The sequence below is a fragment of the Amblyomma americanum genome, chromosome 2, assembly GCF_052857255.1.
Source record: "Amblyomma americanum isolate KBUSLIRL-KWMA chromosome 2, ASM5285725v1, whole genome shotgun sequence".
Classification (NCBI taxonomy): Eukaryota; Metazoa; Arthropoda; class Arachnida; order Ixodida; family Ixodidae; genus Amblyomma; species Amblyomma americanum.
This window is the reverse complement of record NC_135498.1, coordinates 79,307,226-79,314,652: the sequence shown is the minus strand read 5'-3', so window position 1 is coordinate 79,314,652 and position 7,427 is coordinate 79,307,226.

Genomic DNA, 7,427 nt, shown 5'->3' with positions numbered 1-7,427 from the left:
AGAGCGACGCGTTGCTGATTTCCGTTTTCACGTTTTCCTACACAATGCCTGATACTGGGCAGATCAGATAGAACTTCCTTGAGAATGTGGTAAAAGTTGACGATGACTCTTCGGTACATTTTTGCACACAATAGCTTCGCCTGACACATAGTTTTGCGACGGCCTGCTGCAGACTCACTTACGGCTACGCAAAAAATATATATGACAAAATGAAATTTGTGGGCCGTAGTGCTGCTAGCGGGTAAAACATGGATAGTGCTGTTTTTCTATTTTGCTTACGCGGATGTGAGCAAAAAGTGAAAAGAAGGACGTGTTTCAGAGATTGCGTAAAAACGAGGGAACGGCAACAAGCTAAATTCTTACATTAAAAAGGAGTCATACCCAGAAATTCTTGACAAATTTTTGTACTGGAAATTATTCATGTACCCAATTTTTTTATATATCGTAAGTTCCGACTATACAGTTGACCTATATGCAGATGTCCCTTCGGCAGGCTTGTTTTTTTTTTGCTATTGTGAAAAACATTCGCTCAGTGCTTTTATACGGCAGTCTTAACTACTCAATGCGAGTTTAAAAGAAAGATTTGGCACGAATCGGAAGAATGAACCTTCAATATTTCCATAACGGTACCTGACAGCATTCCCCAGCCTCAGAAATAAAGGGTAGATGAAATGATTTTTGAGAATTTGAGGTTCTTTAAGAAATATAATTAATGAAGCTTCTAGGTGAAGCATGCCAAGTAGTTTTACGCTAGCATTTAAAATAGTGACGTAATCGCCGATTAAAACTGCAATGACGGTCAGGCTTCTTCTCAATGCGCAGAACAATCTCGTGATGACGTCATTGTTGCCGGAACTTTACACCTCCGCTGCCGTGCGTTTTCCAACACCGTGGGCTTCACCTTCGGCGGCGTTGGTTTGCTTCTTTGAAACAACAGTTTCTGAGCTGAAAACGCAGCACCGGCCTACGTGACGTCATCGTTGCGGCCTTTGTACGTTGCTGCGCGCTGCAGAGAAGCCTGAACGCTGATGTGGCTTTATCCTGCGATTACGTCGTCATTTGAAATCCCAGCACAAATATACTTCGCGCGCTTTACCTGCAAGTTTCCCACATTTTACCCCTTTAAACTCATCAAATTCTAATACCTCTTCGCCTGCTATTTAAGGTTAATGTCCTAGCATCCTGGGTTTGGGAACTCAGCCTAAGCTGGCCTATGTCGATTGGTTTGAGTATTTTAACGACATATACAGTAGTTTCACTAAAACTTGAGCTTTTATATGCTAGAAAACGCCTCAAAGTTTAGAACAGGTATCACCAGCACCAACCGATTTTGCAAGCAAATGCCAGTGCGTTGACACAGTTTATTTTTGTTTGGAGGGGGGAGGGTACGGATCACGGACGCTAAGCTACACAACTGTTGAATTAAAAAAGGTCACGGGGGCCTTTTCGGTGTGGACGTCATGTACTTGAATCGATTTTTCGGAAGGAAAGGTTCTCGTGAAGTTTTTTCAGCAATAAGTGCGGCGTTTGTTCCCGCACAGGGCAGCAATCCCTTAAAACAGTGACTCAGGCGGAGTCACTGCTACTGTAAGGCTAATCCCGCCTGTACATTTACACCGCAACTATAGCCACAACCACAATGTAACAACATACGAAGAAAGCTGCAGAATCTAATATTAGTGGCAAGAAAAAAACGGAAGAAGTTTCCGCCAGTATGCCTTTAATACTGTGCATTCCGTTTGCTCAGAAAGCATAAGTCACAGATAGCGCTGGGTGCATTTTAATATTATGAAGTAAGCAAGCAGTGAGCGGCTGGGGGTAATCGCAGATTAATAATGAATTCTAGAGCACTCTTGCGTCAGAAGCAGCTTGACCCAAACAAACGCAAGAAAAATGGATTGCGGACTAATTAGCTTATGCGAATGGACGCACGCTTATTATTGCGCCGCTGTTTCACACACAAAAAAGATAAATAAAATGCATCGTGGAACACTCTATTTGTTTTTCGCGCATTGCGAATGATTCTCAGTCTGCACATAATTATACTTCACCACAGCCCTAATTGCAAGCAAACAATCAGAAGGGTTACAACACTCTTGCGTCAGGGGAGCATGACGGACTGCCTTCTATTCGCTCATAATTGCTTGCTTCGTTTTTGTTTTGTACATTTAGCCGCACCCACTTAACTTGCACTAGTTGTCTATCTTTCTGATTTGCTTTTGACTACGAGCAACTGATACATCTGCTGCCTGTTAGGAAGGCCAGCTCATGTGAGTGTCTGCACAATGTCGCTAATTCCAGCTTACAATGAAATTGTGGGAAGAAAAAACAGAAAAAGAAAGAGGCTCATCAGAGACTGGTTTTCATCGTGCTGAAAGCACCGCTTACGAGATTATTCGGGCCTTGTTGAGGTAAGGTTCTCTTGATGAAACCGGAAGCTAAAACAGCATCAAGGAGAAATTAAATTTTAAATTACTTACGGGTCACAGGCGAATACCGCGTTGTGAATCATATAATATGTCTACCGCAGGATTTAGTAATAGAAAAAAAACGTGCAATTAAAATTAGGTGCCTGTGGTCCATTAATTTACTCTCCTTTCACGGTTTTCAGCTGCAGAGGCTAGAAACTTGGCGCACCTGAGCTCGTTACACATAAGAAACCTCCCTAACAAGGTCACATTCATAGCACTGAATGCCTAAAATCTGATTACGCGGACATTAAGTCAGCGAAACGGGCTTAGTACTTTTCCGGGAGCAAAAAGGTTGGCTTCTATTTTTTGTTTGATTACGGCACGCTTTAAGCTGCGAAGCTCAATTAAATTATGGTTTCGCTGTGCGTGCCAGAAATATTCATGTGAAAGTCGCCGCGAATGCATGGAAGAAATGAAATGCATGCAGCCACTTAGATACTCAAATTAGGTTAAACTTGCATGAAATTTCTTCGTGAACTATTTTTCCACAAAAATGAAAGGGATAACAGGTAAACGGAGAGCCTGAAAAACTCATCCATCTAAAAACGCTGGCTCGGTCAAAGTGCCCTCGTCTGAGCGACAGATTAGAATTCGTCTTGACGGAATGGAATTTAGATAATCTCAAGAAGAATGACAAGAATGACCAGAGGAACTGTACCCCAAGGTCGATTTCAGTTATAGAGAATTTTTTATGTTAAATGTTCTGACATAAAACGACCAGCATGGCTCTCAACACCTAATGTTCTGTTAAGGCACTGCTCAGCGGCCATTATGGTTCCTTCACTCCGGAGAACTTGTAGTATATCACAACGACGCAACGGCCTAGACATCACGCGGACGCTGAAATTTTTTAGAAAGTTGCGGAAGCGCATTAACAGTCCGCAGACGCAGGCTGATGCATTGGTTTATAGCCGGGTGTCTAATATCTGAAAAGAAAAATGGCTGTCGTTTAGCTCTAGTTAAACCTGCAGTGACGCGATAGCTACAGCTGGCCGAGTGGAACTCGCTAAGTCGAATTGCAAAGTCAGTCTTTCGCCGCTCCGTATCGCTGGGCGTTCCTTCTACATCTTCGTCCCTGGACGTGGATTCACTCTCCCCCTCTCCTCTCCCCCCCTCCACTCGGCAGCAGCAGCTGCTCCGCACCACTGAACGACCACATGACCACGGCGCCGGCCGGCAGCAGCTGCTGCGTCAACGTGACCAACCACGTGACCACGTGACGACGACACCACCACGGAGCTCAACGGGTGCCACGCTTTAGGCTCGAAGTGCTATATCGCCACAAAACACATGTGCAACAATTTCGAACAAAAATTTTGAAATTTGGAAAATTGTAGAGTACTTTTAAGGTAATATTGGAGGTCATGGTCCATTCTTCTGATATGTAGCAAAATATTTCTTTTAAAGTGTTTCCATAAGTCGCATCGAACAGTTAAGGATCCCATAGAGAATCAATGAGGAACACTTTTGACAGCAGAAACGTTAATAAAAAAAAAATTCAAGACTTCATCGTGTGAACTGCACAGATATTGATCGTTATAGCGAAATCCTGCGTTATACGAAAAAAATTGCGATCATAAATGGTTTCTCGTTCAGAAATACTTTTGTCCAGAATTGCCAGGTTTGAAACGGTACGTAAACTGACGTATTATGTGCTGCGTTAATTATTTGCGGGCTCTTTTACCGTATACGGAGCACAATGCTGATTTATACCCGTATTCTTTCTATTTCGATGCCAGACCTATTGCAATTGATGGCCAGTCAGGCTTCCGCATAATTAGTCGGTGCCAGGCCGACCAGAAACTTCAGCGGAGGTCTGTCAGTTATTTTGTTGGTGCTTTTGCAGCATCTCATAAACCCGGATTTCTCGCTCTCCGCCCATCGGTGGCGAATAAGCTGTCAGGTATGACCTGCGATTCTACGGCCAGGCGGACTTGGGACATTTTTTTATTTTGCTGCGAATGTTGTGTAAGACCCTGACTTGTCGCGACATGCTACGTGTGAAAGTCATACGCGTGAAGAAATACTTGTTACGCCAGCCACTGCCCGGGTATGGAATTGCATAACCAGCGAGAGGAGGCCCCGCTCAGGGTTCTGTCGATGCCTCAGATATTTGTGTCATAGATGACATTTGAAGAAAGGCAACAAAAATCGAAATCAAGGAAAGCATGGGGGCCTATGTTTTCTTTTCTTGTCGCTTTGATCAATAGAAGATTAATAGTGTCGTTATTTTTACGTGAAAGATAATTGATGAGAAAGCATATAAAGAAACCACATGCCGGCAGAGGAATTTCCCTGTCCTACTTGTCGTCCCACTTCTACTTCTACTAATTCTACTTGTCCAAATTTTCTATTAAAACGACTCAATATTTCGAGAGGTGCAGAGAAATTTCGAAGAAACAACGAAACAAATGCGCCAGCCTACGCTCTTAAATTTTGCATTCGAATGGGAGTAGCATTTCGTTTGGATTCAGTCGTAGGCGATTTTGTCATGAGTGCAACGCCTGGTCTTTGGTAATGCATTGTGACTTTTGCTGTCCACAAGTGAAGGCGGTCCATAACTGCCACCACTTTCGCTGATTTTAGCCTTCCTTATATGGCGAGAGCAACAGCTATCCTAAGAACATTTTCAGAGTACTAAGGCACATAGCCTGGGCTATAGACGCGGAGAGTTACTAGCATGTCCAACATTCTTGGGAAAAAATTTTGAATATAGCAAAATTGCAAGGCACTGCTATGTAAATATTGAAGGCAATAGTTCATCCATCCGATGTGTAGCAGAATATTTGTATTCAATTTTTTTCCATCACTCGCATGGAGCAGTTAAGGATGGCACAAAAACCAATGGGGAACGTTTTGACGATAGCATAAACGTAAGTAGCAAAAAAATGCAAGCCTGTTGAAGCGAGATCTGTGGATTTATTGATTGTTATAGTGGCATCCTAGAATATATGAAAAAATACGTTCATAAATTCTTTCCTGCACAAAATTGCTTTTGTCGAGAATTGTTCGTTATGGACATGTTATTTACATTTCCCATTAGACTTAATGCGCCATTCTTGGAGTCCTTTGTTATCCCTAGCCGCTATATTTTTCTAATATTTAATGCTTATTTATCCCCTCTCTTTACCTATGATCAGCGTTTCATTTCGTGTAATACAGTGGAAAGATGCCAGCCTCTCCTTGGAGTAACCCATGGATACGGCTGGCCCACCGCCTCGATTGACGGAACCTCAAGCCATGTTGTGGGACGTCTCAATTCCCGGATTCCCCGAGGGAACCGGCACCCATATCACCTCAATTTCTTTATATGGTTGCCTTGTCAGTTTCAGTATCTGTTGTGCCGCAGTAGAGATTCTGCCCCCGCAAAGCTACGGACGGCCAATTTGGAATATAAAAGCGTCAGTCTAATGGCGTCTATGGCTAATAATACAGCTGCCTATTCCGCTGTTTCTGAAGATTTTTTCGCTACCGAACGTCCACCACTATCAGTGCGAACGCGCCGCTTGATATGCATTCTGCCGCGTCTACATAGACAGCTCCTTCATCCGTTCCGCATTTTTGTGTATAGATTTTCCCCCATCTTTTCTCCTTCCTTCGTGGTGTGAAGGGTGGCCATGGGCTGGAGGCCATCTTGCGTGGAACGTCCGCATCTACTTTTTGAAAAAATTAATGTTTTCCAATCCAATCATGTTCATGTAAAAAAAAGAAAAGTAAACGGACCAGTGATCACGCTTTCGTGGATTCTGTTGCGCGTGCATTCGTACCACATTCGCGCGGAAAGTGTGTAGCCGGTGAACGCCACGTTTGTTGTTGCGCTTGCTTCACCTTCGAGGGTTTTAAAATAATTATCGACTCGAAATGATTATACTTCATTTGTAAACTCTCATTTGTTCTGACCTCCCGGTCAATGACACCGGCAGGTTACTTGTATATTTAACGAGCCGAGCCTTTTCCGCGAAGGAGAGGTAACCGACTTGAGACAGGAAACAATAGAACCTGCAGTGAAGAACACAACACAAGAACGACGCAGGACAGGCGCTCACTTCACTATGCGTCGTTTTTCTTTAGTGTTCGTCTTTGTAGGCACTATTCCTGTCCAACGTAGTATGCACTATCTAGCCCAAACCGAAGTTCTTCTAATAAGCAACCGTAGTCATCAATTTCTTCGCTAGGTTCGCGCGAAAGCCACCCGCTGCGCTGCAGTGCTTGCCTGAAACATGTTTCATTTCAGCCTCTTTGTTCCACAAACAGCGGAGAATGTATACGGAGTGGAGGTTCCCTTCCCTACAAAAGACGCACAGTTTCCCAGCGGAAACCTTGCAAGTGCCTCTGGGGTTTGTGTACGGGCGATTCTTTCAGAGCTTCCCGAAATGCGCAGCCGTCTCGAACACTCGGCAGTTTTACATATTAAACCTTTAGTACTGCTTCAATCGACACTTCGAGCTCATTATCAACTTGCGAGGCCAATGGAGGCTGCAGTAATTTCTCGCTGCAGGTACATCGGCCGTGCAGGGTGTGCACAGGGCGGCTCAGTGGGCGAACATCTAGGCGACAAAGGGCAATGACCTCCCAGTGAGGACGATTAAGCCTCGACATGCTCTTTACCGTGGCGTTTCTTTTTGATGTTGTTGCGCGAATAGACAGTGAATTTCAACGTGCGACGCCTGACCACCATTCGCCACGGCGGCGCCGGTAGCTATGGTAGTCAGCAGCTGAACACGAGGTCTCAGGATCAGATCCCAGCTGGTGCGGCCGTACTCTGGCGGTGGAGGCGGAGTATAAAACGTACGTGCACAGACTTCAGTGCACGTTAAGTGCCTCCGAGTGTTCGAAACAACTGTTCTTAAATGTGGAGATGGCCGGAATAAACGGCGTGGCCTGCTTGGAGGGTAGTGCGCGGCGTGCACGTGCAGTGTGCAGCCAGAATGTCGCCAGAACGGCGGATATCAGAGC